This window comes from Pinus tabuliformis, chromosome 2_2 (assembly GCF_031772625.1).
Source record: "Pinus tabuliformis cultivar Carrire ecotype Pingquan chromosome 2_2, CPIR1, whole genome shotgun sequence".
Taxonomy (NCBI): domain Eukaryota; kingdom Viridiplantae; phylum Streptophyta; class Pinopsida; order Pinales; family Pinaceae; genus Pinus; species Pinus tabuliformis.
Genome location: NC_142300.1, coordinates 851,543,468 through 851,570,157, shown reverse-complemented (window position 1 = coordinate 851,570,157; position 26,690 = coordinate 851,543,468). Strand labels below are relative to the sequence as shown.

Here is a 26,690-nt window from a genome sequence, read left to right as displayed (position 1 = left end):
CTAAAAAATGGGTTCTCTTATGGAAGAATATAAAAAAATGATGAAAAAAGCTCAGTAAATATACCTTGTGGAATTCTAGAAGCTAAAACTCTGTTTCAAATAATTGAACGCTATCGATATTTTTAAATGCTGTCCAATTTTATAAATTCTGTTAAGGTAAATGAGCAAGGACAAAAATTCTTGGAACATTTATAAAGTGTAATGGAACATGGGATTTTGTAGTTCCTAGAAAATGCCTAGGCCATTTCAACTATCAGGGGCAGGTGGGTATAGGAATACTGTCATTACTTTATGCATCAGCCATTTGATCAACAGCGGAAATATGGTGAGGGGAGCAGATTTCAAAGAATGAATCAGTGTTTTCATTGGCATGTTCGAGGAACATAGATGGAATAGAGTGGACACTTGCAAGGATCTTCCTTATTAGCTTAAATTGGTTAATTAATAATTTAAAGGGGTTACCATTGGAATGATAAGTACAGTGATTGCAACGGATCTGTTTTATTGACATAAAAAGGAAGATACCAAAATGGAGTGGAGCTGAACATCAAAAGTTTGGAATATAACAGATTGCTAGCAAGAAATTCACTGCAATGGATTTCATTATATTCAATTTATTACAAAATGCTAGAACTGTTTCCTCAAGACTGTGGAAACTGCCACAGTATTGAATAATACTTCCCTCGTGCTTCTAGAGCATCATTTCATGTAATGATGCTTATACAAAAGGTAAATTAATCTATCACAGCTTTATCACTTGCTGTACAACTGGAAGTTGGAAAACCATGGACTAGATAAAATACAAGTCTTCAACCATGACCATCACTTCCATGATGCATTTTACAACAAAAAATATTTGTATAGATAAACATTGTGTGCTTGGCAAAAGACCACATTGTGTGCTTGGATGAGAATTGCATGCTTGGAAAAAGACCACATTGTGTGCTTGGCTGAGAATTTATGTCTTCCACATTGAGGTTCAATGCATGGACAATCCTGGTTGGAAGCAGAACTGTAGAACAACCTGAAAAAAAGAGCATCCACGTTAAAATTTTGAAAATTAATCAACACCATCATTATCCTAGCAGACCATAAACTATATGTGACCAGGAACATCAACACGCATATATACACGAGCACACAAGATCAAAATAAACACTTTCACCAAACACACAACTAAAAGATAACAACTGACGTTGATTTGGGCAATAGGACAATTAACACTTTATCACAAGCATAAAAGGACAGAATATCGTTCAGTGAACATCAACAAATCATGAAGAGGGCATGTTCAAAATAACATAACAATCTATTACGCTATCATATACTATTCCATGAAGGCAAAATCAGCTTAATGAAGTCATGAAAATCCAACGAGATCTCTGACTAGAGGCTAGGAATCAAAAATCCACCAACAAAAAACGCAATGATAAGGTTCAAACCTCATTGGCCTTTGACCATGACAATGTCTAGGTTGTTTATGGGATTAAAATATTTAAAAAATAAAATAAAAATAAATACATAAGGGTAACAAGAAGCATGAAAAAACAAGGTAATGAGAATAACCTTGTTTCACCTAAAATAATGGAAAACTTAGAAGCAAGAAAGCCTTAATTGTCACCAACAAAGCTAGGATGAGATAAAATTCAACAATAGGTCTATGAATAAATCAATTCCGTGGAACAAGAGGCACATAATGAAAAGGTACAAGATTAATGAACATTATTTTGAGTAGTGTGACTTTCCTTTAGACATTCCTATGGAAAAGGATATCATCAAAGCATCAAAATAAGAGGTAACAAAACTGGAAGTTTTAGAGAGACATATCAAAAGAGAGAATGAAATGCTCAAAGAGAAAAACCACAAGATTCTCAAAAGGATGTATCACTGGTAGCATAAAAATTCCAAACTCAAGAAATATAGGAGGGAACTACACTTAAAGATCAAAATTATGAACGAAAATATACTAGTGAGGAAGCCTAGATGGTTTGTTGCCATGAAAAATAAGGGCACCCAAAACAACCTGGACATTGTCATCAAACCATCTGAAACCATACTCTAAATCAGGAAGTTGACAAAAGAAAATTCAATTTTGTCAAATTGCATGAGGACATGCACTAAATTAAGTATGGGGAATGATGGGCCCATAATTAGTAACATTTTGTCATTTTTCTACATTAGTCTGATCTCTTTTACCTTGTAGAAACCCTCACAATCATCTTTCCTACATCATTTTGTCATATTTCACATGAAATCTTCCATATGAACTAAAGAAGGTTCTACAAAGGTAATAATTTTGTTATTCTTCGTTTTATATGTTTTTCTTTGTAAAATTAGGCTAATATGCAAGTATTGTAGAAATTAACAATTTATGTAGCTCATCTATTAATCTGTAGTAGAATCCAAGGTTAGTAATGATTTTGAAGTAGTGAATTTGAATGAAGCACATGGATAAGTAGAAAAAGACTCCAATAAGGTGATCCATCCATCTGGTGTATCAAAGAAGCGATTGAGTCATCACGGTGGTGCAATCAAATCTTAGGTCAACCCATCACATGGCACAAAGCGTGAAGATAGATTACACTAAGATGATTATGTGGTAGAGCAACCAACATCAAATGATGAGATATCTTTATGTATCAAACATGTTAAGGAATAACACAATGATGGATTGAGTATGTGGTAGAGCAACCAACATCAAGTGATGAGATATCTTTATGTATCAAACATGTTAAGGAATAACACAATGATGGATTGAGTGTTCATATGCATTAATAGTGAGATACAAGCGAAGCATAGGGATTAAATTTGAAAAATATCAAATGGATACTTACTCATCATCCTCATTCTGATTTTTTTATTTTCAAAAATGATAGAAATTGACCTCACTTGGCACAGTGAAGGACAATAGAAACAAAGAATATGTTCGTCACATTCTGAAGCTAATTCAGCAGTTAGCCGAGTTCGAACGCCTGACCCTAACTACAATTTCCCTCTGAACAATCTTGGAGATGAATTTGGTGGCAGTGTGACAGTCACCACAGACACGAAGGTTTTTTACAACTCGTACAGTGTCCCTTGGGGTGTGCTAATAAGCCCGAAAGCAATGGCCAACTTTTCACTGTGATGGCAAAGAATATATTCCTTTAGCTCCTCCTCTATGTTATGCAGCACAAAGTTTGTGTCTGGTACATACCCTATTTCCTTCATCTGACTAGTCAAGTTATCTATCATTGCATAAATCCCCTCAGATTGAGGGTGTGATCTACCCCCCATGACAAAAGCATATACACTCTTCTTGATTTCAATCCAACTGTAGCCAGTTTCTTTCTTTATTCCTCTGTCCCTCATCATTTTTCTAACCTTTACTGCATATGCCCACCTGCCAGATGCTGCATAGATGTTTGCTAACATCACATAATTACCAGAGTTTTGGGGGTCTAGCTCAAACAGGTGTTCAACTGCTAATTTGCCTAGCTCAACATTGCCATGGATTCTGCAGGCACCAAGCAAGGCACCCCAAATTGAAGCATTGGGCACAAAAGGCACTTTCTCTTTGATTAATTTATGTGCATCATCTAGGCTCCTAGCTTGTCCAAGAAGGTCAACCAAACAGGCATAGTGCTTTGCTCTTGGAGTAATATGGTGATCTTGAATAATGGAATTAAAATATTGCCATGCTTCATCCACTAAGCCTGCATGGCTGCAGGCAGACAGAACAGCCAAAAAGGTAACATCGTTAGGCTTTATGCCCATCTGTTGCATTCGCTCAAAAAGTTGGAGAACATCCTTTCCATGACCATGCTTGCCATATCTTGTAATCATGGTAGTCCATGAAACCACATTTCTTTCATGCATTGTGTCAAATAGATGCCGTGCATTTTCTATCCTCCTGGATTTTGCATACATATCAACAAGAGCATTCCCAAAAACAATATACGACTCAGATTCAACTTTAAAAATGTGAGCATGGATTTGCCTGCCCTGCTCCAGGGCTGCAAGGCCAGCACATGCATTGAGAACACTAGAAAACATAACATGGTGTGGTTTTATACCAGCACGCCACGTTTCATAATAGATTGATAATGCCTCTTCATCATGACCGTGTTGTTGAGCATAACCAATAATCATCGCCGTGCAAGCGATCACATCTTTTGGGGACATCAATTCAAATATAACACATGCATTGTCCATGTTGCCACACTTGGCATACATATCAACAAGTGCCCCTCCCACAACAAAATATGATTGAAAACACATCCTGATAACGCAAGCATGAACCTGGCTACCCTTTTCCAAGGCTGCTGAGCTGCTACACGCTCGTAGTATGCTGCCGAAAGTAAATCGATCAGGCTTCATTCTTGCCTGCTACAGACAGAAGAGTCTCCAGGGTTTGTCAGCATCCCCTTGCACAACATAACCTGCAACCATTGCATTCCATGAAACCACGTCTTGTTGAAACATTTTGTCAAACACTCTACGTGCATCCTCTATACTTCCGCATTTCGAGTGCATATCAACAAGAGCACTTTCCACAAATAAATACGACCGAAATCTTGTCTTAAGGATGCTACTGTGTATCTGTTTTCCCTGTTCCAGAGCCCATGATCGCGCACAAGCCCGCAGAACACTTGCAAAAGTATACTGATTAGCCTTAATTCCAACCCTTAGCATATTGGAAAACAACAATAGGGCTTCTTCAGCATACCCATGTTGAGCATATCCTGCAATCATGGCAGTCCATGTGACCACGTTTCTTTCAAACATTTCGTCAAACACTTGGCGTGCATAAACAAGACTACCACATTTAGCATACAAGATAATAAGTTTGGTTTTCAATTTTGTATCTGGTTTAAACCCATCTTTGATGGGCATTCATGAACTAGCCTGCCCTCTGCTACTGCTTTCATGTCAATACACGTCTGCAATAGAGAATTATAAACAGCGAGGTCTAGCTTAATTCCTTGTTGATCCATAACATGTAAAAAACCCATTGCCTCGTTCAATTTTTCCTTGCTCACAAAATGTTTTAATATCTTTGCTCGCTTCACAGAATCCGTTTTTGCCAAGTGATCTTTCATTGGCATTGACGATGGCATGACTTCATTGCCCATAGTAAAAGCAACAGCCATAAATAACAAGTTACTCTAATAATGGAGACAATGCAGGATATTACGGCCATAGCAAAGTCTGTGTTTTTTGTAATATCTCCATCCTTGTGCCAGTAATGGTATGAAATTCCTTGCCATGCCATTGGCTAATAGTTTAGCTTCACTTCATGTACATACAGAGATTTGAGTCCTTCAAATGTTGTGAGGTGACCACTGATGGCACATCTTTCCCCTACAAAAGCTGAACATGATACACTTTGCAGTATTATGGACTGTCAGAAACTCACTCTAGAAGCCTGTACTCATGTAGCCCAAAATGAACGCCTGGCCTTGAGGATGGTTGAGCAAGTTTTCTTCTCTGAGAAAATTCGAATGCAAATGAGCGAAATGGGAATTGGTTTGGGGCAAATTCGAATTGCCATACCCGTGCTCAGAATTCTGTTAGACGAATTAATGTTCCACGGTGGTGGGTGGAATGGTGGCGGAGGTTGGCGGAGCTCGCGAAAGGTGGCTGAGGGCGGAGGAATTGTCGGTGGCCGGAGCCGGACGTTTTTCCAGGCAGTGACGGAAACCAGGCAATTCCTCCACCTTGTTAGACTACTTCGTAGAAATTGACAAAAAGAATGCATTGACAGTAGCAACATAACATGAAACCTAGCAATCGTCTTATCCATCATGCAACAGTCTAGAAAAATAAATCAGTTAAGATTGAAAAAAGGTAAACGCATGTGATTTGTTTGAAATTATTCATGAAGGGATGCATAAGGCTTTAGTTAGGTACACACAAGTAACAAAACCAAAGGGGAGAATAACTTAGCATCACCTATAATTTGAGAGCTTTTTATCAGAATCCGTGAAATATCAGTAACAGATATTACATAAATGTAGTCAATTTGTTTTGAAATCCTTGGCTACTTACCTACGTTTAAAGTGTCTGATACATACATCATGTGTTGGGACAGGTACAACTAATTTCTATATTAGATTTTGAACACTCCACTCTTACCATTCATATATGGAAAAATGCAAACAATATTGCCTTCTTAAGATGTATAATTTTAATTTGAGTATCCCACAAGCAAGCATTTCAAAACCTTATGGAAAGTCTTTACCCATCTATCTTAATAAGGCCTTTAAGGCCCTTCTGGATTGATTTGTTGGGGGCCACCCTGGCTGTAATGAAGTATTTGTGTCTAATGATTTGATACCTATTAAGAATTAACATGGGCGAGACAAGACAAGCAAGTGGTGGAAAATGCTTGAAACCATTCTATCTTTGTGTATTGATCTCAAAATCTGAATTTCTATTACATCAATGATTATTCTAGTTTTTCTAGATCTAGATCTAGATCACATTGACAACTCATCAGTGGATCATCATGACACCTCGTCAAGATAATAATTACAAGTGTATTTCAGACTTTGTGATTGTTTAGGGACTCAGAGTCTAACATCCCCCACTTAATCACAAGTCTAAATAATTGTACCAATAACATTTGTTACATTCAATTTAAAACTGTTGAACTGAGTTTTGATGAAGATATGCTTGTAAAACTGCCAATATTTGAATATTTGGAAATGATCAGTTGCTATTTCTGAACATTTCCATTGAAATCATTGTTGATTGAATGCTGATTAATTCTGTTGATTTGACTTTCAATAGTTGATTCTTGATAGGATCCAAATCTGGGCTTTGAGTTCTTTAGGTGGTGCTTTTTCCGGTTGACCACTAATCATCTTCCATGGAAACTGGTGGCTTAAGATTTACCACTAACCTATTTGCTTTGAATGATGTGGTGGTTTAAGGTTTACCACTAACCAATTTGCACTTGAATGATGTGATGTTTTTGGATTACCACCAACTAATTTTCTTTGAATAAGGTAGTGGTTTTTGGATAACCACTAACCCATTTGACTTCATCAATTTACTCCCCCACCTAAAGGTGTAGGAAAATTTCTTTTATCATTGTGCTCTCCCCCTTTAGGTGTGGAGAGTACCTGCTTTGACTCTTGTGTCTTTACCTCTGTTTTGACTAGGTGGTAAGACTGATGTAGTTTCTTCACTTCTTAATTCCATCTCCAAGAATTTATCCATCCATAATGGATTTTTTTCTCTGCTTTCTTTTGCTTTTGACATCTTGTTGATAGATGATTTGTATTCCCACAATGAAGACAAGGATGGAGATTAAAGCATTGTTGAATTTTCTACAAGATGTAGAGTAGAAACAATCTTCTGATTTGATAATTACTCCCTAATGATCTTCAATCAATTTATTTCATGTTACTGAAATCATTGAGCTTATACACAGAAAATCTCAACAGTAAATGCAATGGAAACATTAAAGATCATAAAGAGACAACCATGCACAATAGAGACAACAAATTTCACCTTGGGAAACCTAACCTTGGGAGAAAACCCAACAACTTTTCTTTAGGAGAAATTATTCTTCAACAGGGTTTACAAATCAATAATTTGTTTAGAAATTTGTGCCAATACTCAAGTCAAAATACCTGGCAAAACTTGTCAAACTCCAACAAGTCAAGGTTGGTCAAATCGCCCAGAATAATTAGAAGTCAATGTTGGTCAAACTACCCAAAATATGTGGTCAAACCAACTTGGTCAAACTCAGACCCGCAGTCAAATTTGGCCTTGTAGCCCTTGCGGTCACTTGCGGTTGATTGTGGCTCTTGCAACTTGGTCAATAGCAGTCAAACTTGATTCTTGTAATTCGGTCAACTGCCATCAAACTCGACTCTTGCAGTTCAGTCAACTATGATCAACCTCGGCTCTTGCAGCTTAGTCAAATGTCGTCAACCTGCCCTCCTTCAATTCGGTCAAAGTCAAGTCAAATTGGCCTCCTTTTGTCACACATGTTGTTGCTTTGGAAGAGAGATGATGTAATGATGGATGATCAAAGTGAAGTGTCACATCATGTATATATACAAGTCGAATGGGTAAGGGACACGTCCTTCCATGGTTGGGTTGACTTGTCCTTTTTGAGCCTACATGATGCCCAAAAATTTATTTTTTATTTTCATTTTCACAATTTTTCTAGGCCGACTTAGGTTATCTCTTGGCATGCGAGAATATCTCCTGATGCTACATAATAATCAACACTCCCTCTTAGCGAGGGAGGTATTCTCCTTGGCTGCAACATATTTCCCCTTAGTTGAAATTTTTACTACATAAGAAAAGTTAATGAGCTTGCTGTGTTGACTCCTCACATGCACATCTATAAATCACTCCATCTTGGAGTAGGTAATATGACTCCTCACATGCACATCTATAGATCACTCCATCCTGGAGTAGGCAATGTGAGTATCCTGGGCCATTTATCCTTGGCCAAATCAGCATGGCCCACCAAAGTCCTTTATGGCTCCTTAGTTAAATGTATCAATCTCCTCTGGTCAAATCAACATGACCCAACCAAGGTCCTTTATGGCTTCTCAGGAGAAGATCTACCCTTGGACCATTCACCCTTGACCAATTAGCCCAACCAAAGTCCTTTATGGCTTCTCAGGTGAATTACATGATACATCTATCTGCTATGGTCAAATTAGCATGACCCAACCAAGTTCTTCTGGGTTCTCAAGAGAAGATTTGTCCAATCTTGCAATTGCCCTTGGCCATTCACCCCTAGTTAAATCAACATGACCCAACCAACGCCCTTCATGGCTACTTAGGTGAATGCATCCATCTCCCCTGGTTAAATCAACATGACCCAACTAAGTCTGTCTGGCTTCTCTGGAGATGGTCTACTTGATCTTGCAAAGATATCAACACTCTCTCTTAACGAGGGAGGCATTCTACATCATAGAAAGCTTGTTTATGAAGTATACAAACTTCACTCTAGATAGAGGCTTAATGAGAATGTCCGCACTTTGCTTATCTGTGGACATGTACTAGAGTTTCATTGCTCCCTTCTGCACCATGTCTCGGATGAAGTGACCTGATGAAATAGTCTTGAAAGAAGCTTTTGAAGCCACAGTGCTTTACGACTTGCGACACTGGTTGCGACATACTCTGCCTTTGCGGTACTGATAGAAGTTTGCTTCCTGCTAAACTAGTTTATCATCATTGAACCCAAGCTGAAGCAACACCCTGAGGTTTTCTTTCTATCCTTTGCACTCCCAACCCAATTTGAATCAGTATATTCTTGCAACCTCACTTCACCACCTAAGACCCACTTGAGACATCTCAAAGCATATCCAACTATACCATGCAGGTACCTCAACATATGCTTCACTGCAACCCAATGGATCTGCCTCGAATCAAGTTATTAACCATATACTGGCTCAGGGTGTTCATTAAAAAGCAAATATCAGGCCTGGTGTTAACCCGATACATCAAGGATCCAAACAACTCACTGTAATTGTGGGATCCACCAAATCTAAATCTGAAGCAGACACTCAACTTCTTCAGATTGGTCATCATAGGTGTAGCCATGGACTTGTAGTTCATCAGATCAAATCTTCTCAAAATATGAACAATATACTTCCCTTGTCTGAGGAAGATCTCATTAGGTCTTTGCCACACCTCTAATCCCATGAAAAATAATGCATCAGACCAAGATCCTTCATCTCAAACTCTGAGACCAACTCTCTCTAACATTGAAGTAGGTCTTCTTGTGGTAATCTAGGTTGCTCCCTCTATCATGGAAGCAAATCCTCCTGCAACTGTTGCTCCCTTTGTCACATAAACAAGCTCATTTTCCATTGCTACTTCCTTTGTTATGTAGGAAAGTCCTTCTAGCATTATTGTTCACTGTGTCAATGAAGCATACTGCACTGTCTCACATGGTCCCTTCATAGAAGACATATTGCTCCTAGAGACCTCTCGTTTCTGAGCATCTATTCTGACAGTCTCAACTCATGACATCCTCTTGGAAGGCTGCTCCTTCCACTTTGCCTGACTATTTGTTGGAAGCTCATCTGGTCATCTGGCACGCTCCTAGATGTCATTGCAATTTCTTCAACTCTAAGAATTTGACCATATGGTAACTGGAACAAAAATCTTCTCATAGTCCACTCCCTATTTATGAGAGAATCCTCTTGTCTCAAAACTTGCTTCTATATTTCCATCTGCTACATGAATCATCACCTTGGCAGTCTCCACAATGGCTCTGTTTTCCTTTTTACAAACTCAACTTAGGAGACCATGGAAGGAAAAATCATAACAAACCCAAATATAAGGACAAGAGGTTGACCAAAGAATAAAATAACAATGATAATCGAGGGAGAAAAAAAATATAATCTCTTGATCAAGGAAGAAATTTGTTGAGGCCTGTAGGGAACTGTCAACTCCCTCTTGATCCTTGCCTCCTTGTAGAAATCACTGAAGTCCATCTGCAATCTCATCATGCTTAGATTCCTTTGTCTTCTTCTGTGGTGGATGCTCATCGTCATCATCATCAACATTGATTGTTGATGCATGCTACTTTCTCTTCCTTTTCTTCTCAGGGCATTGGGAGGCATAAGATCCAAAATCATGACAAATGAAGCACTTGACCTTTGACATATCCTATTTCTTCTGATCCTAAACAGGAGCAAGTCTTCTACGTGTATTCTTCTCATCAATCATTCCAAAATTCCTTCTTCCTTTTCCTTTCCTTGTGTGAGTTGCAAGAGCTTGGGTTTCTTCATCTTGCAGATTTTGCAAGCTATTCCTAGACAACAATTTGGTCTTCTCCTAGACACGATTAGTCCATAGCTTATCAAACTTGGGAAGTTTTTCTCGTGCACAAATTCCTTGAATAAAAGGCTCCCATGAGGAGGGAAATCGATTGAGAGTCATTGTAACAAGCTCTGTGTCATCAATGGTATCTCCAATGGCTACAAGCTCATCTCAAAATTGGTAGACTCTCTCATAAGATATGAGACAACGAAATCTGATCTAGTCATCATGACTTTACGAAGATGATTTCTCAAGGTTAACTCCCTACTAGTGTTGCTCCTCTCATATAATCATGCCAAAGCATCATATACTCCTTTGGTAGTTTTCAATGTAGCAACATGAAAATCAAGTGGTCCTTTATGGAATCTACCAAGATTCTCTTCACCTTGGCTTCATTCTTCATATACTCGGCTTTCTCTTGAGCTCTCTCTGGCTATGGAATGACTTTCTCCACATGATCCTGAATTTCATTCTTTTTCAAGATAAGGAGTATCTTGGTTCTCCAAGATTTGAGGTTGATGGCACCATCTAACTTGTCTTCAACTCTAAGACTTGGTGCCATTTTTACAGAAGGTCCAAAAACCAATCAAGCTGTTGAACACTTATCTCTTAGGCTGACTTCAATAGCTATTGTTTCAACTAGATGGCTCTCAAACCATGTTGAATTTTCGACAAGATGCACAGTAGAAACTAGTCTTCTAATATGATTATGACTACCTAATGATCTTCAATCAATTTATCTCATGTCACTTAGATCATTGAGCAATTATACATAGAAAATCTCAATAGTAAATGTATTGGAAACAATAAATATCATAAAGAGACAACCATGCACAATAGAGAACAAATTTTATCTTGGGAAACCCAACGTTGGGAGAAAACCCAACAACTTTTCTTTAGGAGAAATTATTCTTCAGCAAGGTTTACAAATTATAATTTGTCTAGAAATTTATGCCAATATCCAAGTCAAAATGCCAGACAAATCTGGTCAAACTCCAGCAAGTCAAGGTTGATCAAACTGCCCAAAATTTGCAGTCAAACCAGCCTGGACAAACTTGGACATGCGGTCAGTTCTATGGTCAAATTTTGCCCTGCTACTCCTGCCGTCAATTGCGGTTGAATATGGCTCTTGCAGCTCGGTTAATTGGGGTCAAACTCGGCTTCTACAATTTGGTCAACTGCAGCCAAACCTGGCTCTTGCAATTTGGTCAACTGTGGTCAAAATCGACTCTTGCAGTTCATTCAACTATGATCAAACTCAGCTCCTATAACTTGGTCAAATGTGGTCAACCTACCCTCCTTCAACTCGGTCAAAGTGAAGTCAATTCGACCTCCTTTTGTCATGCGTGCTGCTGCTCTAGAAGAGAGATGATGTGATGATGAATGATCAAAGTGAAGTGTCATGTCATGTATATATACAAGTCGAATGGGTTGAATTTTGACCAAAGGACACACCCTTTCATGGTGGGGCTGACTGGTCTTTTTTGAGCCTACATGATGCCCAAAAAGTAAAATTTTGATTTTAATTTTCACAATTCTTCTAGGCCAACTTAGGTTACCTCTTGGCATGCAGGAATACCTCCCGATGCCACACAAAAATCAACAAACATTGACTCTCCATGTGACCATTTCTCTGACAATGCTGACACTTTTTTATCAATACTTTTAACTTCATCAAGAAATCCTGCACTCACAAACTGAACTGGTTTAGAGAAATTTGGAATATGAAAGCTGTTTTCTTTTGTGTATCCCAATCCATGCCGATTTCTGTTGAATGAGATTTCTTCCTCTGTATCACATCTTGCATTACTTTGCTTTATGAGCTCTTATGTGCCACAACTTGTATCATATTTGTGGATGAATTCATGTGTATTACAAGATGCATTGACTTTTTCTATTAGATCTTTCGTATCACAAATTGCATCTACCTTCATTGTAGGCGCTGCATCAATCATATTATCAATCTGATCCTGCTTTTAACTTAATTTAGTCTAAAGAGTATCAAACAATTGATCCATGATATCTATTTCGTTTTGAAAATCTTTTGCTGCTGCTAGTGTGTTAGCCATTTGAATAATTATCGTCTGATTTTTCTTTAATTTCCACTCAAGTACGTTAATTTATCGTGCTGTTCATGGTTGCACTCTTGCAAATATTTAATTTTTTGAGAAGGATTTAGTAGACATTTTCCTCTACTCGTTTTTACTTGACTCGCTCGCTTGTCACGCTCACTTGATCATGCTTGCTTGATTTTAAGTGACTTTAGGGTGTCAGGTACTACTGATCATGCATCCTGTATTTTGATTACAATCTTGAATTTGATGACTCACTTGACTTTGGTTACAATGACTTGAATTTTGATAACAATGATTGGCTCAACCTCCGGAACTAGACACACAATAAAGTATCACGTGTGCACAATTACACTCAAGAACCACAGTCCTTAGACCCCCTTATTCAAGTTCAGGCAGGTCATTTTACAAAAGTTCTGCTTGTAAGCCAAAAGCTTTACAAATCTGATGGCACTGAAGCACACAAAATGCCTTGGATCCCCCTATTCAAATTTCAGGTCAAATCGCGGTAAAAAAAATGGTCCTTTTTTTCGGTGGACTAACCCTTTTTACAAAGTAGGCTTTCCCACTTGGATTATATATGGACATCAACAAGAAAAATAGTTGCTACCAAATGCAACACCGATAGAAAAAAACAAGGAAACGGTGTGACCTTTCAAAGCATAGATGGAGATGCAGGCAACAGTGACTTGAATGTGGGTTTTGTTTTATTTTGTTGGTAGATCAGCCTTAGTGTGAAAATCTCTGAAATCTCAGCGTCCTAACCAGAAATCTCAGCTGTCATGGAGTAAAAGCATTGTACACAATGGTATCCCCAGTGGGCTGTTGTTTGGTATGGCTTGATACGTGGTTGAGTGGCTAAGTTATTACTTTAGTGATTTGACATTGGACATCATATAACAGAGACCATTCAACCAGCAAAAAGAAACTTTTGGAAGTGATACAATCAACGTTCTCTTTTATATATCTCTAGAATTTACCTATGTCACAAGGTTCGTCAAACTTTAACCTTGAGGTTCGAATTTTGGCGAACCTCAAAAATGTTTTGAGGTTCGACGAACCTCATTGAACCTCATAGCCAATGACCAAGTCCATAGATCAAAACTCATAACTTCATGTCACAACTCAAGCTTGTATTTTATCCTCGTAGTTTCCAAGTTTGTGATAGCATATTTTATGTTTATTGATGTTGATTTGTTACTATTTTATCCTATAATTCATTTTAAATTAATATATGTTTATATATATAGACGAACCTAATAGCGAACCTCATCAAAAAATTCGAACTCAAACCGAACCCAATCATTGTCGAACCCAAACTCGAACCTGAAACATGTGACATTGGAATTTACAGACCTTGAATTTTTGTTTTTTGAGGAACATTTAGTATCACCTGTACAATCTTGTGGCTGGTGAAGCATCTTGTCTTTTATTAGCTGAAGCATATTTTTTTGTGATGAATCTGAAGAAGTCCCTCCATAAAAGCTCAAGTGTCAACAAATTTAATGGTGAACCAGATCCATAACTAAAACTCACTTGCCACGTGGATTGAATATGTTACAAGCTTCAATGAGGCAAATTTTGCCACAGGTGCTGCGCTGCTCTGATACGCTTGAAAAATGAGGCAGCAAAAAAAACAAAACTCCCACAACTAGGGTTGTCTCACTTCCGCTATTAACATTTGCTGTAATTTTCTCTTTTTATTTTTCCACTGACATAATCAGAAAATCAATCAGAAGATAAAGAAACTTTGTGGGCGAACTCCATGTGAATAGAGTGGGCAATGACTTTGCCACTCGAATCAAAACACCAACACAGTCAGCGACCATCTCATTGTTGGAAATAATACTGAGAGGGGGGGTGAATCAGTATTATCAGATCAGATAAAACTTTTCAATTTCATGCTCAGAAACATATACGCGACTTCAGTTAAGTGAACCCGCGTGTACACGCGACTGTGTCTAAAGCAACTAGCGTATATTCAGAGATCTTATGATTCAGTTAGCTTATCTTCAGTAAATGCATCAGAACATTATTAACCATATTAACAGTAAACAAGTGCAGTATAACAGAACAGAACATCACACAAGAGCCACACACATGAACACCATGATATAAGGTGGAAACCCAATGTGGGTGAAAACCACCTGCTGCAATTCGTCTCTTTCTTCTTTAATAAGAAACTTCTTTTACAATGTACTGGTGCAGTCCTTTACCAGCACGCAGGCTGCAACCTGCAGAGGGCTACAACCCTCATAGTTCTTGTACTAGCCGATCCATTTACTAGTACGTAGGTGCCAACCCTACAGAAGGCTACAACCTTCACTCGTTTTCCAGCTGCTCCTGGAAGGGAGCTACAACCCCCTTGGCTCTTGTACTGGCTGATATATTTACCAGTACGTAGGTGCCGGCCTACAATCTTCCCGGGACCACGTTTCATACATTTTCATACTGGATCCATGAAACAATCACCATTGTAGAACAACCTGCATCATCAATCTCTGAATCACCCAATACTGTATCACTGAAACCCTGTCAAGAACACAGACAGCATAACAACAACCAGATCCAACTCCATATTCATACTTCACATTGTATACGCTACTTTGACGAGCCCAACCTGCGTGTATACGCTCTTTTACCAAAGACAACCCGCGTATAGATCTGTAAATTCAACCTTAAAACTCTGCAGCTATATCAGACATCAAAACATACCCAGATCATAACAATAAACATGCGTCAATAGATCTAGTCTATTAACAGTCAAACCATATGAAGATAATCTTTTCAAGCCTTGAGATCTCGTTCCATCCTTCATCATCCTCCACATGAGTGAAACCTTGGTTCAGATCACCAACCCATAACTAGCACTTGGATCTCACACTTCCTCAGATCTTCACAACTCACCCACCTTCATTATCTCTTTGCCTAATGATCTTCTCCTTATATAGCCTTAGGCCTTGTTCAATACCAAGAGCCAAAACCATAGTAACCCAATACCATCAGCCTCAAAACGAGGGATCGACACGCCCGTCGAGACACCATGGTCCGAAACCATAGGCACAACTTCCAAGGACTAACCGCCACGGACCAAAGGTACTTTTCCACATACACGCTCTTTTACTGAAGCCAACCTGCGTGTACACGCGACTTGGGCTTAACGAACCTGCGTGTATGAACTTTCTTGGCATGCTGTACTAAGATCTGTCCTCTGATTAAGTTGCCATCACCTGTACCAACCTCTGAGTGAGTTGCCATCAAGGACAACACTTGAATCATAATGCCAACACTCATCACTTGGGTATTTGTGAGCAGGGGCTGATTTCGTTCTTTATGCATGATCCTTGTGGAAAACATGACTCTATTGCTTGATTGTGGACTCCTTTTGTTTGCAGCCTGATTTCTCCATGCATAATGCAGCTCTGAAGGTCAAGATCAATTTTTCAGATCTCGTTCCAATGCTTCACTGACAAATTTGATAGATCTAGGATTAGACAGAATTCTGAAAATAATGTCAGCGACTTTTTATACAAGCAACAGATCTTATTGCCACCCAATTTGTAGCACACTATCCTGCCAAGATTTTATGGCGTGTTAGATTGAGGGATTCAGCTGGTCAGACATAGGAATTCTGTGAAATTTGAAAGGACTTCAAATGGATTTGTTCTCTGTTAGCAGGCACAGCCATGGAAAACATGCAATATGCAGAGGTGCTGATGAGTGAATAGCTTCACAATTTCTTCAGGAGTCCCATCCTCCTTATGGTGGTGAAACATTGTATTGATTCTGAACTTAACCAGCAAAGAAGATGCATGCCGAATTTAAACGTGGAAGCAAGGAACAAACTAAAATTAAGTGTGATATAACAGATCTTTGACTCCTTGTACAAGCCAATCTGCTTTGGCACTTCCAGGCAATCCACACTAAAGAGATCTGGGTCATAAGTAACCAGCTGAATGATAGGGCTCAATGTAGAGTATTTGGATGCTGCATTTTTTATAGCTTATCAAAAAAAAAACATGATCTTCTATTGCATCAGTCTTTCCCATGCCTTATATTCATGATGGTGAGAATCACAAGAGATTGGTCATGAATTCAGAGAGAACTAATTCTTCATGATGTAGTTTGGTTTCCTTCTCCTCCGTGTGCATCTTGACATCACCATCCATGGACAACAAAGATTGAACCTCTATTGAAAAACCAACATGGAGAAGCTTCATCACCAGCTCTTCAGTTTCTTTCCATGGAACATTACCATGGAATTACCAGGCCCTGAGAACTATAGCTGCTCTGATACCATGTTAAGAGCTAACATGAATGAGACGAGACAAGCAAGTGGCAAAAAAGGCTTGAAGTCGTTCTATTTTTTTTGTATTGATCCCAAAATCTGAATTTGTAATATATCAATGATCATTCTAGATCTTCTAGATCTAGATCTATATCACACTGACAAGTGAGAACTCATCAGTGGATCATCATGACACCTCATCAAGATAAGAATTACAAGTTTATTCTTAGACTTTGTGATTGTCTAGGGACTCACAGTCTAATAGATACCTTTTCCTCAGCAAAGGGTTAATAAGGAGACAAAGGGTTGACTTAGAATGGGGTCTTTTAAAGCCTCACTGAAATAGTTGCCTCTTCCTCCCAGTAGGGCCTTTCGAGACCTTCTGTATTCACCCTTAATACCTTTTTAGTAGGTAAGCATTGATAAATAGATGGAGTGTTGACTTCTTTGCTCCCTTATCTAAGGGACTAGGGTTGATAAGGAAACATCTTATCCACGATATGACACGTCAGAATAAAACAAAAGCAGTTAAGGGAAAAAGGTAAAAGCAGGTTGATATGAATAAGTGAGAAAACCAAAGAGGAGAATAACTTAGCACGATGTATAATTTAAGAGCCTTTTATCGGAATCCATGAAATATCAATAACATACAGCCCACAGATATACAAAATTCTAGTCAATACATTTCCAAAATCTTGGCTGGTGAGCTGCCTAAGTTTATCATATATTGAGGCAGGTACAACTAATTTCTATACTAAATGTAAAACACTCCACTCCCACCATTCAGAAATAGATAGATGCAAATAATATTGCCTTCTTGAGAAATAAACTTCAATTTTTAGAAGCCCAGAAGCAAGCCAGTTACATCTTCAGGAATGGTGACAACAACTCATAAGTTGTTTTAATCAGGATGGCATTGCCATGAATATTCTTTATCCAGGCAAAAAAGGTTGTCTCTTTTTATTAAGTATATAAAAAGTCTACATTATATATATGCTTGTCAGCATTCCTGTAATTTTTCTGTATCAATGCCCACAAAAATAATTCTACGAACCAAAAAATATATTCCTTCTCAATTTTAACAAAGTATATATTGCTGTAGCATTCTTGACAAAGAGCAGAGCTATAACCATCAACTGAAAAGTGCCTTTTGTTCTGGATGGAACCCTCTATATATTCAAAATTAATACTTGAATTACTTTCGATGATCAAAAGTTTTTGAAAGACCATCTGAAGGGAAAAAGGTAAAACAGGTTTATATGAATAAGTGACAAAACTAAAGAGGAGAATAACTTAGAACGATGTATAATTTAAGAGCCTTTTATCGGAATCAATGAAATATCGATAACATAGAGTCCACAGAAATACAGAATTCTAGTCAATTCGATTCCAAAATCTTGGCTGGGGAGCTGCCTAAGTTTAAACACTGATATATACATCATGTGCTGAGGCAGGCACAGCTAATTTTCTAAACTATAAGTAAAAAACTCCACTCCCACCATGCAGAAATAGAAAGATGCAAATAATATTGCCTTCTTAAGAAATAAACTTCAATTTTTAGAATCCCAGAAGCAAGCCTGTTACATCTTAAAGAATGGTGACAACAACTTATAAGCCGTTTTAATTTGGATGGCATTGCCATGAACACTCTTTTATCCAGGCAAAATGTTGTATCTTTTTAATAAGTATATAAAAGTTTACATTCTATATATGCTTGTCAGCATTCCTGTAATTTTTCTGTAGCAATGCCTACGAAAATATTTCTACGAACCAAAAAATACATTCCTTCTTCTGAATCTTAACAAACTATATATTGCTGTAGCATTCCTGACACAGAGCAGAGCTATAACTATCAACTGAAAAGTGCTTTTTGTTCTGGACGGAACCCTCTATATATTCAAAATTAATACTTGAATTACCTTCGATGATCAAACCTTCTTTCTGAAAGACCATCTGCCTGAACATTGAGTAATCTGAATATGTGGGAGAATAAATGTTCTAGGATTGGTTGCAATATCAAATTTCCAAGATTGCAGAGACCAATTCAGAATCCCTGGAGAATTTTATCTTGGATATTCTCAAGTCAACTACAATTTTCAATAAGAGATTCAAAGTCAATAACTCTGCCTAGTTGTTATAATCCCTGCCTAGATCTGCTTTGAAAACATACCACTGATTGTCAGAAATATGCAAAAGACCTCCTGCACCACATGCAGATCGATGATCTTGGCTATGCCCATCAAAGAAGCCCCAAGACCTTGCCTCGTTGATTGGTGGATGGATCTGGAGTCCTCATTTTAGGTGTCATTGGAGCCAATTAAAAGCTTCCGAAGACAGCATAGGTTTGGTAGGAGCATTGAAAAGAAGGGATATTTCTTTTCTAGAAAATAGCAAAATTCTGAGTTGATCGGTTTCACCACAAAACCACAAGAGGTAAAGCTCTAATTGCTTTCAATGCAATGTTTCGAAACTAAATTTTCAAACCCTCTTCTACTGAATTTCTGTGCCAGCCAACCCTACAGCTTGTCAAAATCTCCATCTCTGCACATACCAAATTGGTGTAAGAACAGTAAACAAATAAACGCCCTATTAGATTCACTAGCTTGCTTACACAATGGGCATCTCCCTAGACCACTATGTCTACGCCTTTTGAGGGACATCCCAAGTGGGGGCTTTGTTCTGAATTGCTAGCCACATGAAAGTTTTTGCATTTAATGGGGTCTTCACCTTCCAAGGAGGCTTCCACCTTAAAGCCTCTTCTTCCTGAGCATGATCTTAAACCAAAGCTTCATAATCTAATCACGCAATATATTGCCCTCTTATTGGATTACTAGACCGTATAAGCACATTGTCCTCTTTATTCAACTCACATAATCCTTCCACTGACTTGCTTCTCAATCCGACAGGCCTAAAGCCTCTCCCCACTTCCAGCCTTGATGATAACATGAAGTGCATAGTGCATCAGCTGCATGACTTAATGTGTACATATCTTGAGTTTGTGTTGTTTCAACCAAATCCGGATGCAGCTTAAAAAGATCTTGATAGACGAATCAGGAATGGATCCAATCTGTTTGTCCTGTATGCATGTTGAGGAGTGAGCATGTGTAACTTGACTTGAGCCACATATTCTAATTTTATCCTACTTACCAACTTAAAGCATTTCTTCCTTATAGATTCCAGCACCCGTTTTGGTGTAAAAGCTAGTGTGCGAATAGATTGGAATCACTTCTCAAACTGCCTTGACCAGAGTCAACCTACCTCCCAGAGAAAGCCAACGATTACACCACTTCTTGGTTCCTTTTTTCTATTTTGTCTACCATCCAATGCCTGTCTTTCTTCTTGCAATATTTTGGCTTCAGGAGCAAGCCCAGGTACTTAAGCTTGATTCAATATATGTTCTTTGAAAAGGAAAAACCTACATGATTCCCCTTTGCAGATTCTTCCTCTATCTGATTAGTGATATGGAAGATTTCTGTCTATAAATTTCCATTCCTAAAGCAGTACAAAATAGATCAAGAATTTCCTTTAGATTATTTACCTTCTCCTAGGTCCATCACATAAAATTAGAACATCATCAACGAATAGTAAATGTCTCAAGAAAAAAGATTTGCCAGGTTTTACTTTGTTCAAATTCCTAGATATTTTTACCTCTATTATAGATCTACTTAAACCTTTGACAATGATAAAAAAGAAAAGAGGTGTTAAGGGACACCCTTGCCTTAGCTTACAGGAAGGCTTGAAGAACCCCGAAGCAGAGCCATTGATTAAAACTGCAAATGATACTTAAGACAAGTGCCCCATGATCCAATTCACCTCCAATTCACCATTTGGATACAAAATCTAATGTGAAGCAATATCAATCTCACATGGAACTTGTTGGATCTATCATAAACCTTCGATAAGTCAAGCGCCCTAATTGTCACATGTCAGTACGCCTTTCCAAAAATGTGCTAGCGGTTCAATCGAATGTATATTCATGTATGCAAGACCCTCAACAATGAAGCAAATGCTCTTTAAATTTTGTACTATATAAGCCTCTAGATATGAAATGTTGGTGCCAAAAAGGTGGTAATACTTGAAAAACATGCATCACAGCCGCACAAATATGGCCCTAACTCAACATCCTCCAAACACAAACTGCTTGTGCAAGGTCTTCGAGCTGGGACAATCCTCATGCTATGTGAGGGGTAACACTCACCACCTATGACAATTTGCTACAAACCTTTTTTTTCCAAAGTGCATAGTTAGCACTAGTAAGCATATATAATGTAGGAAAACATTATGCCTAAAGCAGCAGAAACAGAAAAACAGTGAGAAGAAAAAAATAGAAGGAACCTTTGTATTGCTTTGATTTGAAACAAAAGCATGGTGCCACTGCTACCGATAGAGAATGCTCTCTTCGAACAATACCTGCTAAACGAGTAAAAGCAAATGAACCTTAAACCTTTTCGGATAACAAGAATCCCAATGAAGCTTTTGATCTCGTGAACAAGCATGTGCACCAGTGTGCCAAAATGTAGAGTGAATCTTTATGGTTCTGATATCATGAAAACCCAGGGATAACCATATACCATATACCAGATTTGCTGACATTTACAGCAAACAGGCGAACCAAAATAGTTCTCTATTGTATTAAGAAAAAAGGATCACAATGGATATAAAAGTCGTTGGCCGATAGTTACACCATGCGGATAAGATAATTCTCCAAATCTGGAAATTCTCAATCTTATTTCATGCATAGTAAAAATTAAAAACATGCTGACTACTACATGCATAACTGCAAACTAACACGCAAACAATGCCAACCTAAGCTAACCTAACAGATCCCAGTGCTTGTCAATTTTAAGTGAGAGTGGGCCAGGTTTATTATAAAGGTATTGTTGTGCACTTATGCCACCAGAAAGCAGAAATTGCTCCCTGTACACTTTATCAATGAATGGAGCAGTTAATCAGTCCTAAATGTCGTTCATTTTATGATACATTTGGTTCGAACTTCAATGTCTAGCCATTTATGTAATAGCGTTGTCAAGGATGTTTTTATTTCATTCGCTTCCATTTTAATATTATTACTTCTGGTTAGAGTGAGGGAGGGAGCTGAATTACATGCATATTAGAGCACTAAGCATGTGAAGAAAGTCAGTGTTGATTGAGAAGCTCTGCAATAGGGCCATTGGGCCAAGTTCAGAGAAGGAGAAAGCTGAGGAAGCCTATAAAGGAGATGCTATATTGTATGGAGACTATTACGAATGAAGTCCTGCACAGACAGTTACCTGTCTTCATAGAAGAAGAGAATATTCCATTTGCTGCAGCTGAACATGCCCAGAATCCTGTAATGTAGTGGTTTCCTGTTTTTTCTTACTGTTTTAATATGTGGACTGTTATGGTACTGCTAGCAAATTGCGTTGGCATTTGAATCATTTATATTGCTTTTGTATATGGATGGATATGGTACCATTTTAAATTATGATAATTATTACCCACTAAAAAGTGGGTGGTAATTTATATGAGAAACTTTTCTCTTCCTTGGACAGCCAGCCAGCCAGTTTTAGTTTCCGTAGCATCAGAGGTGTTCTAGTCTCAAAAATTTGCGAAGAGGCTAAAACACATGAGATCTCTATAACCCATAAATCGTTTATGGAAATTCCACCTAGAATTAGATAATTAGCCAATTTTTTAAATATTTCCCAAGTCTAAACTTAGAGAAAGAAGTTAATTAATCAGAATTAATTGAGATAAGGTGAGAATCATCAAGAAACTCACACGGATTGACTCCAATATGATCTTGGCCCTTGATTAAGATTTAATCTTGGCTGTTGGAGATCCAACAGAGGATTATAAGAAGTCGATGGATAGATGGAGTATACACTAGTGAGAACCACAGAGTTTGATTTCCTTGGAGAGTTCGATTTTCCAGAGAGCCAACAACGTTGGAAGAGTTCGAGCTTCAATAGGAACGTAGAGGCAAAGATGGGCAGGGAAGGTTAGGCCGGGGGAAGTTTTCCAGATCTAGTAAAGTGCATTGCAGATAAAGGCCAAAATTTCTCCAGGAGGCAACACAGAGGCTTCATTAGGCAGTTCGATTTGCTGAGGAAAGAAGAAGTTTTCAGTTCCAGAGGCCAGACAGAGGTTCCAAAGTGTCGGAGAAGCGTTTTCCCAATCAGTAGTAGGCAAGATAACTTGATTAGCAGTCGATTCAGGTAACATGTGTGGCAAGGTAGCTTTAGGTTGACATAGAGCCTGCGCAGACCCAGATGGACGACTTGCTTTTTAGTAGTCAAGTGTCGGGATTGCTCGAAGTGAGGGTAATTTCCCTCTAGATATTTTTTGCCAGTATTTTGTCTGCAGGATTGCCAGTTTTCGGCATCCAAATTGTACTCAAAATTTCTCACCGCTGCATAATAAAAAAAAACCTTAGTTACTGCATTGGTTTTCCCAAGTTGGGTTTTTTCTGGGGACAATTGTCCAAAAATAACTGTGTTAATTTTGATGTGTGTGTGCTAGCATATTTTTCAGTTTTTACTATTTAGTTTATCTTCCACAAAATTTAATTTGGTGAAAATTGTAGTAGAGAATTATTCGTTGTTTGTGTGGGCAAATCAATTGTTAATTAATTTACAATTAGGAGAATAATTTCCAGTTGCTGCAGTAAACGTTAAAATTTTCACATGGTATCAGAGCGAGGTTCAGATCAGTAGCTCAAAGATGAAGAGGGAGAAATCCGTTGTTCAGAAAGAGCAATAGTACAATTTTTTCCCAGGGATTGCGTAGACCCTAGCTAGGTTGTGCGAGTGGCAGAGCAGAAATTTGATTTCCAGTTGCGGCAGGCAGGAAAAGTTCAAATTGCTCAAGCATAACTCTAGTAGGCATAGATAAAGCCGGGAAGTAATTCCTGAAAGAAACACAGTTGAATCATTGAGCAAAATTGAGCAAAAGAGGAAGAGAAATTGCACATAGTGGGAGATTTCTCTTAGAGGGTTTCTAGCCAAGAAATCCGATTTTCCCAATTGCAGATTGATAGTAGCTGTGAGCAGATCTTCTCACTCCAGAAGGGAGTGCAAGGAGTAGATTCAACAGCCAAGCAAAGGAAGAGGGAGTTTCCAGACCAGATTCGAGATGGCCATAACAGGGCTCAGAGATCAAGACAGACTGGACAGTGCCTCCAACTATGTCATTTGGAAGGGTAGAATGTCCTTTCTCCTTGATGAACATGGTCTAAAGACCTATGCAGAGAACATGGTAGCAGTACCCCAGGATGTGGATCAACTGAAGGAGTACAAAAAAGAAATTGCGAAGGTGAAGCAGATGATCTTGGATGGAGTTTGAGATCATATAGTCTCACATGTAGCTGGCAAGAATATGATCAATGAGACATGAGATGTTCTCTCCACGCTATATCAAAGTTCTTTCGAGCAACAAAAGATGTTTCTCCATGAGAAGCTGAGAAGCATAAGGATGCAAAAGGGTGAGAGCATGGACCACTTCCTCATTAGGATACAAGAGGTCCAGGATCAACTATCAGCCATTGGGGAGGTGCCCCAACCCACAGAGCTTGTACGATTGGCACTAAACAGTGTCTCGGAGGACTGACAAGTGTTTGTTCAAATTATATTGGGTAGAGATACTTTGCCTGGATGGGAGAAAATGTGGGACGATTTGCAGCAGGAAGAGTTGAGGCGAGCTCTAGTAAAGAGCACCATCAATAGAGATAACATCAAGGGCGTGAAAATTGAGAAGGAAGAGGAAAGTGTGGCCCTACCATCAAAGGGTCCCAGTCAGGGACAGGGGGAAAGGAAGAAGAAAAAAGACCTGTCAAAGGTCAAGTGCTTCAGATGTGGTGAGCTTGGTCACTATAGTACGCATTGTCCTCTCAGGAAGAAGAACAAGACAAAGAATCATGACCGGGCGACGACGTTTGTTGAGATCGACAAACTGTCCCCGAGGATGGAGGAAGAGTTTTCAATGTTTGCGGCCATACCTCCAAAAGAGAGGTGGGGCGATATGGAGTTGTAGTCCTAGAAAGTTGCAGACATGGGCAGGGTTCATTGAGGTGTCCTCCTCATGGATCATAACGTTGCTATGGGAGCCCACAATATTCAGTAGTAGGATGGATCAATGTTAGTGATGCAATCAAGTTCTCGAGTGATAATAGCAGACTAGTAGCAGTCATGAGCTGAGGAGCGTAGGGCAGTGTTGGCAGTAGTGTAGAGTGGCACAATGCAGAGTCAACAACAATGCAGATTTTTCAATGGACAGTGTAGAGGCTAATAGCAGTCAGAGTCTTGGGAGACAGATGCATCATACTGAACACAATTGATTCAGTATTTAGGATGCTTCTCAATTTCAATAGTTGCAGTTGCAACAACAACAAATGAAAGGGAGTTGCTGTGCAGATGCAAAGTTGGCAGCAATATGGCAGTGTTAGCAACAACACAGATGCATCATCAGAGTTGCACAGTGGTTTGTGGGTAGTCGCTAGACATTAACAACATGACAGAGGGTGGTATAAAGATAGGGTGTTGTGGCAGAATGTGCAGCACTAGAGAGATACACCTTCCTCGCTAAGAGGGAGTGTTAGTTTTTGTAGCATCAGAGGTGTTCTAGTCTCAAAACTTTGTGGAGAGGCTAAAACACATGAGATCTCCATAAGCTAGAAATTGTTTCTGGAAATTCCACCTAAAAGTGTCTCAATTAGATTGTTAACCCATTTTTTAATTATTTCCTAAGTCTAAATTTAGGGAAAGGGGTTAATTCATCAGAATTAATTGAGATAAGGTGAAAATCATCTAGAAACTAACACATATCGACTCCGATATGATCTTGGCCCTTGATTAAGATTTAATCTTGGTCGTTAGAGGCCCAACAGAGGATTATAAGAAGAAGTCGATGGGTAGATGGAGTATACATTGGTGAAAACCACAGAGAGTTCGATTTTCTAGAGAGTCAGCAATGTTGGAAGAGTTCAAGCTTCAGTAGGGAAGCAAAGACAGAGAGGGGCAAGGACGGTGAGGCCGGAGGAAGTTTTCTAGATTCGGTGAAGTGCATTGCAGAGAAAGGCTGAAATTTCTCTAGGAGGCAACGCAGAGGCTTCATTAGGCAGTTTGATTTGCTGAGGAATGAAGACATTTTCAGTTCCAAAGGTTGAGCAAAGGTTCTAGAGTGTCAAAGAAGCATTTTCACAGTGAGTAGCAGGAAGGACGACTTCATTAGCAGTCGATTCGGGTAGCACGCATGGCAGGCAACTTTAGGTTGATGTGGAGCCTGTGCATATCCAGTTGGAAGACTTGCTTTTTAGTGACAGTCAAGTGACGAGATTGCTCGGAGTGAGGGTAATTTCCCTCTAGATAATTTTGCGAGTATTTCCTATGCAGGATTGCCAGTTTTTGGCATCCAAATTGTACTTAGAATTTCTCACTGCTACATAATAATAAAAACCCTCAGCTAGTGTGCCGATTTTCCCAAGTTGGGTTTTTCGGGGACAATTGTCCAAAAATAACTGTGTTAATTTTGATGTGTGTGTGCTAGCATATTTCTCAGTTTCTTGTTTA

The 26,690-nt window shown here is 38.7% G+C and overlaps 1 long non-coding RNA gene across 1 annotated transcript; it reads right to left on the bottom strand.

Annotated features, from left to right (window-relative positions):
- Positions 1-853: 853 nt before the first annotated feature.
- Positions 854-19,173, bottom strand: LOC149195636 (uncharacterized). Its single transcript, XR_016255161.1, has 2 exons — positions 19,065-19,173; positions 854-1,024 (listed from the first exon to the last, which is right to left on the bottom strand). It is a non-coding gene; the product is annotated as an uncharacterized LOC149195636 (long non-coding RNA).
- Between the last annotated feature and the right edge of the window lie 7,517 nt (positions 19,174-26,690).